General features: G+C 45.1%; 1 long non-coding RNA gene across 5 annotated transcripts; it reads left to right on the top strand.

The window, feature by feature from the left end:
- Positions 1-1,918: 1,918 nt before the first annotated feature.
- On the top strand, positions 1,919-16,574 carry LOC102554451 (uncharacterized). Of its 5 annotated transcripts, none has more exons than XR_015633149.1 (6): positions 1,924-2,035; positions 7,141-7,351; positions 8,224-8,348; positions 9,304-9,373; positions 15,747-15,936; positions 16,231-16,574. It is a non-coding gene; the product is annotated as an uncharacterized LOC102554451 (long non-coding RNA). The 5 variants fall into 5 exon arrangements; XR_015633150.1 differs by lacking the exon at positions 1,924-2,035 and adding an exon at positions 2,480-2,565; XR_015633153.1 differs by lacking the exon at positions 7,141-7,351 and having other exon boundaries at positions 1,919-2,035.
- The last annotated feature ends 270 nt before the right edge of the window (positions 16,575-16,844 follow it).

Here is a 16,844-nt window from a genome sequence, read left to right as displayed (position 1 = left end):
AGAGAAGCCCTCCTTTACTCCACATTCATCATAGGCATCTGTTCAGCTGGCCCAGGGGGCTGCCCTCAGAATATTGCCTTCCTTAGTGGGGCCCATGGAGTCTGCCTGGCTCCCTGCAACTTGGAACTCCTGGTTTCCACACTTTAGTCTCTTGTCTTGACTCTTGTCCCATCTCTGAACACTGGTAATCCTGAAGTCTGGTGAGCATACCCTTCCCATCCTGAGGTTTGTCACCGCTAACTGTCCAGATCTTGGTAATTCCTTTACGATGTGCTGTGTCCTTTTCACCATGACTGCACATATTCCTGAACCATTGTCCCACCTTCAGGCATCTGCTTGGGTTTCTTGGTGCTTTGTGACACTTGGTATTTTGTGCTAGGCAAAGCAAGCCACACTTTCCCCTGGTGTTAGATGTTTGTGCGTTCGTATCAGGTCTTTACTTACTAATCTTTCCCTGGAAGGCACGAACATTATTGACCTCCATTCATCAAGTTTGATCACGAGTGGTTAATATGTAATGTTTACCAAATCAGTGCACAGAGTTACTAATGCCGGTTGTGAGCTGTCTTAGAGAGCGTCACAAGTGGTTCCGTGTATAGTATTCAAATTTAATCTTGGGAGAATTCCATTCTAAAAATGAGGAAAGCATACGGTGGCTATTTAGTGTGTGCGCACCCTTGGATAGGCATTATTCTAGGAAATCCCTAAATATGCTCAGTCTTCATTCCACCGAGCACTTTTCTGTGTGCCAGGCATATCTTTGAGTCCTTTACATTTAAACTCATTTTACCCGCACAATTATGAAGCGTGCACTATTGTTACCCTCTTGTATTTGATGAAATTAAAATTTATGGAACTTAAAAAAATGTATCCAAGGCAAAAAATAGAATTGAGATTCCCAATTAGGTAGTCTGATTGAAGAGCCTTCCATTCCGTTCTGGGCACTGTGCTCCTGCCTCAGTCAGCCCCGCAGCACCGTCTCTATAAGCTGTGGTTATGTCCATTTTTACAGAGGACAAAGCAGACATCCACACAGATTAAATACCTGCACTGCAGTCTGGAGCCAAGCTGGGCTGGTGAGTGAATGCTCATGCTCTGAACATTCATTTGTTTTAGGAGACTTCTGACAACAATTTCCCCCCTTAGGTACATATGATAGTGCACAGCCACGAGGGCTTTACTATGCTTGAAGGGTTGGACTGAACACAGTGTCTGCTAAGTAGGGTGGATAATTAGAAACCCTAAGATTCAGAACTTCCTTTCAAGAGGCAAGGGAAAAGCTATTAAAGTAATCTCTACCCGTATCTGTTTCTTCCAGCATGGTCTTCAATGCTGGTTCTTTACCCATTGGCCTAGATAGAGACCCTGGAATGGGGAAGATTTTCCAGTTCAAAACGGTCAGCAAAGGTGGGGTGAAACTTGTAGGTCTAGGTGATGAGATGGGCAGGCTTTCTCTTTAGAGCCAGATGCACTGGCTGGCTTTAGAGACGTTGGTTTAGAGAAAACAACAGCTCTCAAAGCAGGGACAAAACCAGGATGGTGATGTGGGGGCCAGAGAGCAAACAATCAGCGGGCTTACAGCAGGCTTTCTCTGGGACTGAGTGGGCTTGTGGTTTGACCTAAGAAAAAAGTGTGCTGACCTCAACTCAGGATCCAGACAGCCCCCGCTTTGGATTCTCTCCATACACACTCATCATCAGATGACCATGAGCCAGTCATTTCCTCCCTCCGAGACTCCGTTTCTTCAAGGAGTCCATCAAATGGGCGCAAGACCCCATTGTGCGTATGCAGACTGTAGGTCATGAAGAGTCTTGGCTAGCTGAGTGTAAACTGGAGGTAGGTGGAAGATGCTGACAGGAAAGAAAGCTTTGCCCCCACTGGAGTTCCTCATATGACATTGTGCTGACAGAGCCATATCAGATTGACTCATACAGAACACACGGGAAATGGGCAGTTTGCGGCATGGCCAGCTCCTAGGCCTGGAACTGGCTTCAGCTGGTTTACTGGTGGGGCGCAGGGATGGGAAGTGCAACAGGTAGGTGCCACACTTAGGGAGGAGGGGTTTTCTTGAAGGAGGGGTGTTCTTCTGTGCTAGAGGTTCAGGGTGATCTGGAGGCCTCAAGCTCCACTCTGGGCAGGCAGAGGAAGGGGCTGACAGGACCCCAAGCTTCCGTTTAGCTTTACACTGACCTCCGGTTCTCACAGACACGTCTCAGAATCTGTCCCAGCCTCAGTTTCTCCAGCCGTAAACTGTAAAGACTCTACTTTTCAACATTTTGAGAAGGCCTATTACCCTCTCTCACCCATTGGTCGAGATTACTAAAGAGTGGTGAAGTGGCTCCAGTAGTCCCTTGGTTTCTGTTCTGAGCTCAAGTTCTTTTAAGCCAGTTCTGGAATCCTTTGGATGGTGGAGCGTAAAAGAATTCCTGTTTGTCAGTAAGTGAGCGTACGTGACAGAGGGCTTTTAAATGAATCACTTTGTATCTAGCAGGGTCCCACCTGCTCCTCAGACTCCGAAGGCAGTGCGAGCAACAAGATCATTCAAAAGCGCCGCTTTCCATTCAGGTCTATAATTAGCTAGCAGGCTGCTCACCCCTGGAGCTGCCGGGGTGGGCGTGGGGCAGCCTGGGGGCGGAGCCGAACCCTCAGGCCCGCCCCTTGGATGCCTGCTCCTGCTGTCCCGCCCGGTCTTCTTTGCTCCTCACCCCCATCTGCGTCCTGGAACGTGCCGGGCTCTGCCAGGCAGGATTCCTGGAGGACAGGGCCTGTCTACCCTCTTTTCGGGTTCCCTCCGCATCTAAGAAGCCCCCTTGAGGGATGCGACTCCCCTGGAGCAGCTGCATTTAGAGTGGCATCCCCTTCCCCGCCAGCCCGCTTCTGCGTCCCGCCCTCGGGGCTACCGCCCGCTTACCCCGCCCAGCTCTCTGGGCCCCACCCAGCCACCTCTCCCTCTTTGTCGCATTACATAGTAATCTGAGATGCATTGGATGGGCTCCAGGGAACAGAATGTACTTGGCAGAGGCGCGGGGCTTGATGTCTGCAAAATGTCGGAAACTCAGCCAAGAGCTGCTAACTGGGTCATTAACCTCCAAAAGCGAAGCGAGGGCTGTAGGCCCTCTCTGCCTCCCTTCATCTCGCCAATAAAAGTGCCTCAGTGTGAAGGGAAGAAAAAGCCCAAGGTTGGCTGCTTTGATTTCTAGGCACTGAAGGCAGACCAGTCTCCTCCCCCTGCCCGCGCCCCAGCTCCTCCCGGCTGCCTCTCTGCTTGGAACCCAGAGTTTACAAGTGGCCTTTCAAAGGCCCAGCAGTCTAGCAGGGCCAAGTCTGTGAAGATGTTACCCGCCGTCCTTCCCTACCGCACAGCCTTAGACCCATTTTATCCCCTGGGTTGCAAGGAAATAATAAGGGACGGGTAAGGTTGGAGGTGGGGCGAAAAAGAAAGTTCTAGTTTAGTCCTTGGGCACTCTTCTGCTCCTCCCCTTTCTGCCTGCTACTCCTCCTTCTTCTACCCTTCCCCTCCTTCCAGAGAGCAGGCTGGAAGGCTTGTTGTGCTCCACATAGAGCCTGGCTGAAGGGAGCTCCTCTCAGCCGCCAATCCTTTCTCTGTTCTGAACTGTGCACCCTTCCCAAACTACCTCACCAGTAGGTCTAAAGGACCAAAGGAGAATGTCCTTCTTTGATTCTGTGACCTTCAGGCCTCTGCAAGCCCCAAAGTCCAAAGGAACTCTGGACTTATGTACAAGTCCTGGAAAGCAAGCAGAGAAAGCGTCTCACAAAGGTGAAGGATCAAAATGGGAGACCCACTAAACACCACCTTCAGAGTTCTGGCCAGATTGGACTGCCAAAATGGTGCTCCCTGTGAATGTCCAAACCCTTTTCTCAGGTGGCTAGAGTGAGAGAGTGCTTGGTAGTGAAACTGGAAGTGGTGTCTTCCTCAAGTCCTTGAGTGACAGAGAAGACTACTTACCTGTCAGAGACTAACCGTGGCTGGTCACAAAGCAAACCCAGGGGAGATTTGACTTGGTGAACCATACTTACAAACAGAAGTCAGCTTGTCTACTGCAGTGTTTGGTCCAACCATGCTCAGGGCACCCTTGTTATTCTTGCCTCAGTCTACGGCAGCCCTATGGGATTGACTGCCTTTCCCTGAGCATCCCACAGAGGCTAATTTTGGGCTTGATGACCTCTGCCTCACTTCCTACTGCTATGCATTCAACTCCTCTGTGGCCATGAAATCTCAGCTTGGGTGCCCACACCTCTCTCATGCTGCTGCCTTCTTTCAGTTTTTCAGAGAGACTCATAACATCTCCAGATAGCCAGCCCCTTTGCGCCTGTGCTAATTCTCTTACATGGGAGTTGCTGCTCCATGGGTAGAGATCATTCCTTGTCAATATCAACACCAATGGCAAAAGCCATCCAGCACCTGTCCTTCCTGATTTACCTTCTTTGTTTAGGCCTTTTATAAACACACACACACAGACACACAGACACACAGACACAGACACAGACACAGACACAGACACACACACACACACACACACACACACACACACACACACACACACACACACACACACACACGGTTTCTCTGTGTAGTCTTGGTTGCTCTGGAACTTGCTCTGTAGACCAGGCTGGCTTCTGACTCAGGGATCTGCCTGCTTCTGCCACCTGAGTGATGGTTTAAAAGGTGTGTGGCACCACAGCCTGGAATCACGAAAAGCTTCCTCTGTCACCCTAAAATGTCTGACTTGGGTCGCATATTATGTAGTCTCCTTACTGAGGGCCTTTATGTGAGTGTCTGGCTTGGAAAAGTGGTAGTTGCCTTGAGGGATGTCCTGGGGCTGGCCAACCTTACTGGTCTCACAAGTCTTCTGGGGGTGGGGGTGGGGGTGGGGCTTCCTTTATCCTCCTCTTCCTCCCTCCCTCGGGGCAGCCTGCAGGAAGAGCCTCAATCACTTTCCTTTTGGCAAGTTTTCCCAGGATTTCTTCACAGTCCAACTCCACAAAAGTAGTTCACCACAGCCCTTCTTACACTTCTCAGACCTACACAGGAAAACTGTCACTAGGTGTTAAAAAATATGTCTTAGACACCAGAGAAGAGCACCACCTGTTTAGGGACAAGTCCCCCCTTCCAACTTCAGCTGGACTTTGGCAAATATTGGCCTTGCCCAATATTTTTCAGAATTCTCATTACAGGATGCCCAAGAACCTCCCATTTTGGGGAGCTCAGAGCTCCTAGTAAAATATGTGAACATTTCAGGTTCTTTTCAGAATTTAGAAAAGACCACATCCCTTGCTGTTTGCATCACAATAAACAACTTAATCAGAATCGAACTGGTGCAAGAAGCACGAAGCTGCAGAAGATATTAAAAGGTTGGAAAGAACAGTAGGCCCGGCCTTGCTAATGCCAACCCCCGTCCGGTGTTAGGGTGCCTGGGCCATCTCAACTGACTCACTGCTTGCTGGAGATGAATCATACTCCCTTTCTGTGTGTAAGGTCTCACTTCCTTCACCCCCTCTCCAATAAAACGGGCATGTTTATTATTCCTACCACGCGGGAGGGATGGGGAGTTTTAAGAGTCCTTAATAATTACACAAAAATATTATTAAAGTAAAAATTAGCTGCAAATATGTTTTTTACTTTCTGGTGAGGCACAGAGATGGGGGAGGTGTGGGTGGTTCCCTTAGGATGTTTCCATGGCTTCTGGATGCCTGGTTCACTGACAACAGCACCCTAGGAACTGGAAATGGGTATGGGGGTCAGCCTTCTTGAAGTGTTGGGAGTGTATGTCTGCTTGAGTCAGGGCAAGGATCTGAGGAGATAAGAAGCCCGAATTCAAGAAGACAGTGGTCAGAGTGTAGAGGACTTCAGTGCTAGGTCGGGCCAGGAAGCTATTTCTGAGGGCTATGAGATGTCAACACTTGCATTGAACTGGGCTGTGGCAGTTCAGTGAGCTCTTGGCTGTTGGGTGGAGGGCAGCAATCGACTGCAGCAACTTTGATCCAACAGAGCTTCGCTTTCCCTCTCTTTGAATATGAGGGATAGTTCCCTGGCAGATCTACCATGCTATAATTATGCAGTGGAGACCAGAGGGAAACAACGTATGTGTGCACTCCCACATGCGCGCGCGCGCGCGTGCGTGTGCGTGTGTGTGTGTGTGTGTGTGTGTGTGTGTGTGTGGTGTTCATGAGTGTTTGGACAGAGAGGTGGGAAGGAGGTAACTGACTTGTTAGGCACAAAACCAACTCCAGAACCTTGTTCTCTGGGAAGGAAGCCTCACCCAGCTCAACATCTTAGCCAGGTCTAGTTGAAAAAACAGTCCCTGGGTATCTGGAGCACAAAGATCTTTATCTAATTCACAGAGTAGTACATCTGCACCCCAGGGCCGGGTCATTGACCTCTGTCTAGACTTGTCTGCCATCGACTTCCTACTCCATCTGAGACACTTGCATTTGACAAGACAGCCATGCCTCCTTTCTAACCAGTCCTTCCCTAGCTTCATATCCTGCATTGAAGTCCTAGGAAGCCTTAGAGTTGTGTGTGGCTTGGAACTTAGAACTGAGCCTTGGAAGTCCAGTTTGGTATACGTTAAGGTTTGCTGTCAAGTCCGATGTAGGAAGTTATTGTAATGGTGTTATCAAAGTTACCTAAGGACCTTTAGGTAAAGATTTGTGTCCTGGAAATGTTCTCTTTGCCCTTGGGTTTGAGGACGTATACGTGTATACCTGCTTGATAGTTGGCATCAAAACGCTCTCGCTTTCGATACTGTTGTTTCAAGAAGGCTTACATACACACAAGCAAATGAGTGAGTAGAGGTTAGCTGGTGCAACATCAATGAGGCAAGTGAAGAATTCTGTGAGTTTAAGGCTGTTGAACTGACGGAAACCACCCTAAGTCCTCAGTGGAAAGAGAAGACCCATCGATTCCTATTTCACAGCTCGATGGTGGATACCAACTTCCACTGAAATCATTAACTCATTTTTCCCTGTATTTGACAGGCTGTTTTGGCGAGAAGTAGCTCACGAAACCAAGGTCAAGCAGGAAAGCTTACCTAAACAGTTCCCTTTAGGTCATGGGGATGGTGAGTGACGAGGTGACAGGTGACAGAGTGGGAGGTACATTTTTAGCCTATGTTCCAGGTCATCCTACTGATTGCTGTATGACCTTGAGATCTGCAGCCGACGTGTACTGAACCCTTATGGGTAGGAGTCAAGTTCTGAAGTGTCTCCTGGTCCCTGCATTCTGCTCTTAGAAATGTCAACACTACTGCCAACTGACTGTTGACGTTCAGTCCTTCTATCTTGGAGACTACAAACAAGCTAAGAAATGCTGCTCCCAACCCTTCCGCTGGTAAGGACCAAAGTGTGAGAAGACATCGAAGTGGGATGTGTTGAAGTCATGGATGAAAGCCATCATCCCTCAAGTTCATGCTTAGTCACATAATAACAATGTCTGGCCACACCCACTCTTCACTATATGGATTGCTTAAGGACATTTTGGATTTCAATTCCAATATGTTAGTCTCAAAACGCAGAACATGAAATGAGAATTATATCTCATGAATTCTACAGTTCAGCTCCCTTAGACAAGGACAATGGGACTTTAGAAAGCTTAGCTGTGGGATCTGACCAAAGAAACAGAGGCAGGAAATTTTAGTACCAGGGGCACATCCCAGATGTCCACTGCTCCCCGGTGTTTATTTTGATTTATAAGCTACGAATTGGAGCTTGGTCTCTAGGTTCCAATGGATAACTTCTGCTACCTTAAAGATGAACAAGATTGTTTTTGGGCTCTGACATTTTTGTGGATCTGTACTGTCTATTTCTGGTCCAGTGTTGATTTTGTGTTGTTGTTTGTCCATAATAACTGCTGCTGCCTTTAAGATAAAAAAAATTGTTCTCTTGTGCCTGACAAGATAGAGAGAGATAGACATGATCAGGTTGAGCGGATTGGCTGTCCCTGACACATACCCCTGCCTTGGTTGATATTTTCTTCATATTTGCCACTTAGTGGCTTTACTGCACAGCTATCTTGGCGTACTTCTGAGTCTATGGCTTTTTATTTTAAACAATTAGTTCTCCCACCCCCCTCAGACTGAATGTAACTCGTCTGCATAGAATTTTGTGAAAATGAGCAGAAAAATTAAGGCAATTCAAGGAGGACCAATAAGCTCTCCTTTAAGTCACCATGAAACCCAGATAACACTCTCCTTGTCCTCCCAGAGATTTTCATGGCCGTACCCAAATCTGCTCCAAGAGCGCCCTCTGCTGGATGACATCAGGACCCCGACCTCCTCAGCCATCTTGGAAGTAGAGCCAACTGGAGTTCTGGGAGGATAAAAAGGAAGGTTGGAGGGAAAGGGGGTTGAGTGCTTTGAGTGGGGAAGGGAAGATATTTGAAGGGAGGGAGAGAGGGGAAAGGAGAGATGGGGGAGGGGAGATTACCACACTGGGAAACGCGGAGCCTCTATTTAAACACCATCCTAAAATAAGATGTATGAAATCCATGAGGTCCTTATGCCTCTCCATTTCTATTTCGGTGTGTTAACTTAATGCTAAAAGATCATCACAAGGTTTAAAAGAAAACAAGCAGATGCAGAGACCCATAGCCAAGCATCGATCAGAGCTGGGGGTGACTTGTGGAAGAATGGGGAGGGTAGAATTGAACGAGCTGGAGGGGGCAAGCAAACCACAAAGAGACCTACAGAGGCAACTCTTCTGGTACCATGGGGGTTCTCAGGGCCTGGACCCCCTACTAGGGAGCATGCAGGAGCTGGCTTGGATCCCCTACAAGTGTGCAGCTTGGTCTTCATGAGTGTCCCCTAACAAAATGAGCTGGGCCTGTGTCCATCTCTCTTCCCTGCCATTGAATCCCCTTCTGCCTACCTGGACTCCCTGGTTGGAACTCGGTGGGAAAGGATATGTTTAGTTCTGCTGGGTCTAGATGTCCCAAGGTGGGGTAGTAACTAAGGCAGGCTCCCCTTTGGGGGCAATGGGGAAAGGGATTTGTAAAGGTGGGACAGGGAGGAAAGGAGGGAGCAGGGCTGTGATCGCGATGTAAAATTTAAAAAAAAAGAAAAGAGGGGTTGGGGATTTAGCTCAGTGGTAGAGCGCTTGCCTAGCAAGCACAAGGCCCTGGGTTCGGTCCCCAGCTCCGAAAAAAAAAGAAAAGAAAAAAAAAAGAAGAGTCAAAGGAGAGGATAAATTAAGAATCTCATTGGTATTGATGCTTCCTTGATGGATTACAAATGATAATTTCATAAATAGCTCAAGTTCTATGTTCAGATTTTATTATTCTATCAGGTAAACTCTCCGTCAGCTACTCATTGCCTACCACGCAGGACTGAACATTTTTGGAATTCAAGGCATATTTGTAAGTTCGGTGACTCATTACTGTGCTTGCATTTCATTTAGTATATTTAATTAGCATATGTATTCCAAAGAAGACCATACTTTTTAGAAGAAGAAAATACATTAGGGAGCTTTAAAAGTATATTTGAATATCTAAGTCATGTTTTCAATTAAATAATCTCTCTCTCTCTCTCTCTCTCTCTCTCTCTCTCTCTGTGTGTGTGTGTGTGTGTGTGTGTGTGTGTGTGTGATTTTGAATAAGAAGGCCTCCATAAATAGTCATTTGAAGATGGAATTCTGTCTTTAACACTGATGTTAGTGTGAACTTATTCTTTGGGAGGAGTTTGTTTGCTACAAAAGTATGGAATTGTGGGGTTGATAATTTTTGAAGTACCAAGAGAGGTAGTAGCTAGGAACGTTCTTCCGGGGTGAGCATGGGGCTAACCTGACTGTTAGAGTTATGACCTAAAGACAGAATAGTAACATTTTATGAAACCTTAGGGAAGGCTCTGTCATCTCATTGCCCAAGTAGTAAAATGAAGCCTGGAGAGAACAGCGTCCCAAAGGCTCATGATCAGACATTGGTGGAGCCACAACTGGGATCTGAATCATCCAAAGCTCTTAGCACCATCTAAACAGACCTTTCGTGAACTGCTTTTTCCATCATGGCATGAAAGGGAATTACAGGAACAATGCTAAGATGTCGATGTGATTCCTCCAAACCTCATGTTGAAATAATTCTCAAAGTCACTTTCATTGTATTTGCAAGTGGTGCTGATGTGACTTAATGTAGTCCTCAGGGTGGAGATGGCGATTGCAGTGGTGGCTTCATAAGTAGAGGGAGAGAGATTTCAGCTTGGCTGTCTTTCTTTGTCACATCATGAGATGTGCAGTGCCACCTTGGGAACCCCATGAGTAAGAGGGCCCTCGGCACACATGGGCCTTTGACCTTTTGCACTTCTCCACTTCCAGACTATGAGAGGTACATTTATTTTCTTTCCAAGTAACCCAGTCAGTGAGATTGGTTAAAGGATGGGAAACAGACCGGTAGCAAGAGACTGCAGAGCACCACTGGAAACTGCTTCTGACACTGTCATAAAGAATAGAAGAAATTCCTATCTAAGCCTCTGCCCCAGCTCATTGTATCCTTAAGAGACCTAGAAATAGACCACTTAGATCCTTCCCTACGCTGACCTCCACTCTGTTTACACAGGGGCTGGCCAGATGTTAGAGAAAGAAAGCAAACACTTGCAGCTGTTATCAGGACAAGGGTGGAGCACACGAGGTTCCCAAGTTTTCAGCCAACACATCAGAACACATTTAATTTTTACTGCTTTTGGGTTAACTGCCTTCCTCATCCTTAACGCTTAACACTTAGCATTGAAACCTGTGTTGAGAGATTCCAAGGGGTTCTTAAGGTAACTTTAGCCCATGACCAAGGCAAGTTGTTCTCTGTACCCTTGGAGGAAATCTCTCTTCATCTCCAATTCTCATTCTTTTGAGAATGATGGTTCTTTGTAGTAAGTAGAGTCTAGAAGTAGGCAAGAGTCAGTGTTCTGTGGTGAGCGTACAGGCTTTGGAATTATGTAATGTCTAGTTTGGATCCCATCCTAGCCATTCACTGACCATGTGATTTTGGGTTACACAGGCAGGCGTCTTATTACATTGCTTATTTATTGAATTAAACTCCTGTCTCGCAGCTGTAGGAATGGAGTACTAGTTCCATTCTTGTGCAGAGGGCATGGCTAATGGTTAACCATTTCCATAGGAATGGTAGGAGAAAGATTGAAATGGTGTTCAAGGGAATGGACACAGAAAATTAGGAAATCTTTGTTTCTTATAAATCTGCGGAAGCAGAACAGTTTATGACAAATATTAACTGTGGCGTTGCTTGCCAGGATAGAAGACCCTTGTTTTCTCACAGCTTACACAGGCCTTGAATGCTTTTCTTTAAGGAAAGGGATGCAAAAAGTCTGACCTCTAGTGGTCTCTGCCTTTGTGTTGGACTGAAGGGGAAAAGGCCAAGAATATAAGAACAATCTAGACTTCATTCACACACCGGTCGCACACTGGGAACCAAGGTTACAAGTCTCCTAGTTAAATTAACTAGTGGTTGTGTTTTCATTGTTTTGTAACCTCAGCTGGCTTGGAACTTACTCTCTAGCTAAGGATGACCTTGGATTCCTGATCTTCCTGCTTCAGCCACCCAGGTTCTGAGGTGACAGGCACGGGCCACAAGCTGTCTCATTTTTCTAAGAATTTGGGACAAGTTGTTAGATGTGTTTCTCCAGCACTCGTGAGTTTGCAGTAAAGCTTAAGATGTGACACAGGAGTTTTGCAGTTGCTCTGAGTTCCAAATCTCATCATCTTTTAGCATCCTTCACATGGTGTCAGCTGCTTGTTGATATAGGGAGAGCAGGTAACCACTGGGAGTATTTCACGGGAAGAGTTTTCTTAATGTTGAGAGTCAGACATCAAAGCGATAGCCAAGACTGCTTTGCTCAATGCCTCCTGAGGCTTGACCCCTCGAGACTTTGATCTCTTTCTTTTTTCTCCCAGTAGGTCTGTGTTAACAGGCACTTCACACAGACCCCTGTCCTCTTGACACCATGTAAACTTTGCCTCAGAGCCAGGGCTTTGAAGCCCTCAATTAAGGTTTGTTCATTTTAGCAAACCAGTCATATTCACTCAAAACCTTAAGGATTCAGCAGTGCAGGAGCAAACGAGGTCATTACCAACATTATCCTTTCTTTTTCTTTTTCCTTTTTTTAACTTTGTTCTTCAATTAGCTTACACAGGATTCAATTTCGTCATGACGTCTTCAAACAAAATTTGTTTTGTTGACCCCTTTTCTATTTTCTTCTCCCTCATTTCTCTTGGCCCTCCTGTGTACCCTCCCTCCAACTACCTCCATTTCCCTTCCACTTTAATGTTATTTGTGCCCTCCCTCTTCTTCAATACCTTTCTCCCCTGTCATGGCCTTCTGTCTAGTTCTATAGTCATGCATTTCCAGTCATGCGAGCACAGGTAAGCATTATAAGCTCGGCTGCACATATATGCACATTGTCCTCTCTTGGATCTGAGTTCCGCTTGCTTCACAGTACTTTCCAATTTCATCCATTACCTGCAAATGTCATGATTTCATTTTCTCTGACAGCCAAATACCATTCCATTGCTGATATGATTCACAGATTCTATTCATCTGCTTCCTTGTGGTTGTGCATAGAGGAGGAATACACATAGAGTGAAGGGAGTCCCTGTGGCAGGGTATGCAGTCCTTTAAGTTATATGTCAATGAGTCATACAGGTAGAGCATATGGTAATTGCCTTTCTAATTACTTGAGAACCCCCACGTTGATTTCCACATGAGCAGTACAAAGTTATACTCCTAGCAGCAGGGATAAGGTTCCTCTTTCTCTCCATCCTTGGCAATGTTTGTTGTTTATTTGGTTTTTGATTTTAGCTATTCTAACTCATGGGAAATGGAATCTCAAAGTGGTTTGAATTTGCACTGCCTGGTGACTAAAGATGTGGAACCCTTTTTAAAACATGTACTGTCCATTAGTATTTCTCCTTATGAGAACTGGCTATTCATTTTATAAGCTCAATTTTTGATTAGGGGGAGGTTTTGTTGTTTAATTTTGCAGGTTTCCCCTATATTCTAGGTATCAACCCTTTTATTCTGGTATGGTTAGCAAATACCGGAATACCAAGGTCTTTAGCTTTTATATAGTCACATTTGTTGAGTCTTAGAGCTATTTCTCGTGCTACTGGAGTTCTGTTAAGAAAGTTCTAGCCCTTATGTATAACTCGACGTATACTCCTTATGTGCTTTTGGGGTTCAGCATTTCAGGTTTTATAGTCAGGCTTCTAGGCCACTTTAACTGATTTGTGCAAAATGAAAGATATGGGTCTCATTTCATCCTTCTGCATGGGGAATAGGTTATCTTTCTTCCTTGCATGTATTTTTGGCATCTTTTTGAGAAACCTAGGTTGTCACTAGATGTAGCAGTGCATGCCTTTAATCCGAGCACTGAAGTGGAGGAGACAGGGGAATCTCTGACTTCAAGGCTAGCCCAGGACAACCAGGGCTGTGCTGAGAGACTCTATCTTAAACAAAACAAAACAAAGCAAAGCAAGACCAAAAACAACCTCTATCATAGCTGGGCCAGTTTCTCCCTGGGTTCTCTACTGTTACCCTGGTGTACATCCCTGCTTTTGTGCCAGTATCGTGCTGTCTCTGTCACGGTATTCACATGCTCCTTTTCATGTCTTCTTGGTTATGTGTGCTGTAGAAACAACAGAGCTGTACTATGCTCATAGCAGCAGCATCCTCAACAACAACCACACTAAACACTCACTAGGCATCAATAACAGGGCCATCATTTTATGTGATATTTTGGCCAAGGATTTGGTGGTTACTACTGATTGTTTTTGCAGTTGTGAAAATTATAATTATGGATTGTGGCAATAAGGAAAGATAATCACTATAATATATTGAGTGTAGGAAGCAAGTTATGAAACAGAGTGTATGTCACGAGAACAGAACGAACGAGCACATGAAATTGATGCGGTGGACTTTTGACTTCTACCAACATTGCATTGATGTAATTATGGTAAAGCCTCGAACAAGGACTTGTTCGTTATCTTTGGAATACTTTGAAAGGTTTAGGAGCTGTCTTTATGCTGCCTAGATCCACCTAACCCCCCCTCAAGAACAGTGAAACTCATTAAGAGTACACCACCTGTGAGCTCAGACAGATGTGCCATGGAGGTCATCAAGATGTATAATATGACTTCAAATAAACCATAAGTCTCCTGCCAAAAGGACGATGGAAGAAACCATGCCTTCTGAGAGATAAATGCAGTGCAGGACACAAAACATGTGCTCAGTAATGTTAGCTGCTACTGTTTGAATGAACTTGAATCTGGCCTAGAATTCAGGCCTTGTGACTTCCCCACAGAGGCAAGTTCTGTCCTACTCCATTACAGGTTGCTCCATGCTTGTGTCCTTTTCTTTGGTGAGAACTGCATAAGAAAAGGCCAGTCCAATAGTACCAAAGACAACATTTAGCTAAGTCTCGCCGGCCAAATAGCCAACGGCGCATAGTGTTAACAAGACCACACAACAACACGGTCAGGTGTGTATTAAGAAAAGTGAAACTCAAACCCCAGCCCCCCACGTAAGCAAAGTGTTCCCACCTGAGTACATGTACTTCATTTGCTTTTGTGAGTCTCAGTTTCTTTTCCTCTTAAGTTTTCCTTTAGTATTGTGTTTGCATGTGTGTGTCCATGTGCATGTGTATGAATGTTTTTGCACACATATGTGTATAATACAGCACACCTGTAGAGCTCAGAGGACACACTTAAGACTTAGTTCTCTCCTAATGTGACTTCCAAAGGTTGTCAGCCTTGGCAGCAAGTTTCTTGGGCCAATGAGCCTTCTTGTCAACCCCTCAGGCTCCTTATTAGATGAATATGGTAATTCTTTGTGATAAATCTTCGTGAAGGCATGACGGGAGTTGTTGCATACAGAAAGAACAACAATTCAAGATGACGATTCTGTATTTTAAGGTTATTTTCTTCCCAAGTCCATGGAGTCTGTTCCAGGTACCAGGTTTTCTATCTTCATGGCTGCCTTAACTTGCTTTACTCAGAGGGGGTACAGGTAGGCTGAGAAGTGCACCCCACAACATGGAGATGTCATCAAGGCTTCAATCACGACCATCTAGATACAGTCCACAAATGACCCTTCTTCTGTTACATTATAACTAGAAGTTCTTGGAGCAAAAGGCCCAATTCACTCTGATTGTATCCAATCCAATTCAGTTTAATTTATCTCAACTGAAGAACTATTTCCTGGAACATTTAGTTTGAGCCATCAGCTGTAACACTTGGTTCTGTAAGAGCTAACAGAGCAGGGCAGGAGCCAGAGAATCTATATAGTGATGAGAAACAGGAAGTCACAGGTAGAATTTTTTCTGGAACGTGGAATGGGGACATTAACTCCAAAGATAAGTTGAATCTAGGGTACTCTGTAAAATCTCTCTTGACTGTTTATGGGATGAAATATTGTCTGTCCAGGAGCAGATGGGAAATCTTTGGGAATCTCAGGGCCCAGGTGAAGAGCTGACAGATATATTTTAGATCCCCAAGAAGTCAATGGGCCAAGGCTGGCCTGTTGGACTCAAATCTCTTCTCAACTAGTAGAGCCAACAGTCTTCAGCTGCCATTGTATACTAAGGTAAAGTCAGTGGCTTTGTCAGTGTTATTTCTGTAATTGTCAACATCTCCCCCTTGTTAGACACTTTAAAGAAGGCCTGAACATTGGTGTGAGATTATAGATCATAGAGAAAGACAGACCAGAGAGTCCAAAACTCGTTTATCTTGTTTAGGAATTTCTAGTGTCCTGTTCCCCAATGGAAAGCAGTATGAGGCGGCTTGGTGTGGAGAATCGTGCCCTTGCTTGTTCAGTAATCAGACTACATGGACTCTGGAAGTGCCTGATGGGCAAACTGTTCTCTTACACAACATCGTTGATGCTGCACCACTAAAAAGACTTGCATATTAAAACGCGAAGCATGTGTAAGTAGCACGTAATTAACTGCTGTCTATTTAACCAGACAGTTCTAGCAAGTTAATTTGATGTCTGTTATGAGACTTAATAATTGTCAGTGATTTTTTTTAAAAAACAATTTACTGGTATAATCATTAACTACTCCTAGATTATCTTGTCAAATTGATAATTAAATATCTCAAAAATGCATTACAGAGTCAGTATATTAATAGGAATGTAATTGAATAATGTTTGCTTATGTAATCTAGAGCTTATTACCTGTACACTTATTTATCTTTTCTACTCTTATTAAATCTTCCTAGGAGCTTCTTCAGAGTGAACAGAAAACCAAGAGTCAATATATATCTTATCAGATCCAAAGTAGCAACTTGACCAAGATGCTGTGAAATGAACATGAATTCTTCACATGCAGAGTTGAAGGAGAGTTTATTCCTATTTCCTATGGGATTACCGCTTGGAAAAAAATCTCTCTGCCATTTCCCATCGAATCCACCTCCACCCTCCCTCTTTTCTTCCCCCCTCTCCTTCCCCTCTGCCCTCTCTTTCTCCCACCTTCCTTCTCTTTTAATCAAGTATTTATCTGTCTGCTGCAGAAGACAATGAGGCCTGTATGCACGATTATTGTCTAATGCAGAGAAGGAAAATGAACCAGTCTCTTGTCTTTTATTGCACCAAATAGCTGAGATATAGCAACTTAAAAAGAGGAAAACACAGATTTTGTTTCACAGATTCAGAGTTTTAGTCCAGAGCCAGTAATCGGTTTCCTTTGGGGACTGTGACAGAATGTTATATTATGGTAGGAATACAGAGCTGAGAAACTGTTCACCTTCTGGTGGCTGGGAAGCAGAGAGCAAGTGTAGACTACCATCTCGCAAAATCTATCTTCATCCTCTAAGAAGAATTCCTCAGGAGGCCT

This window comes from Rattus norvegicus, chromosome 11, assembly GCF_021556685.1.
Source record: "Rattus norvegicus strain SHRSP/BbbUtx chromosome 11, alternate assembly SHRSP_T2T, whole genome shotgun sequence".
In the NCBI taxonomy this organism is placed as follows: domain Eukaryota; kingdom Metazoa; phylum Chordata; class Mammalia; order Rodentia; family Muridae; genus Rattus; species Rattus norvegicus.
The sequence above is the reverse complement of the archived record's forward strand: the minus strand, read 5'-3'. Positions and strand labels throughout refer to the sequence as shown.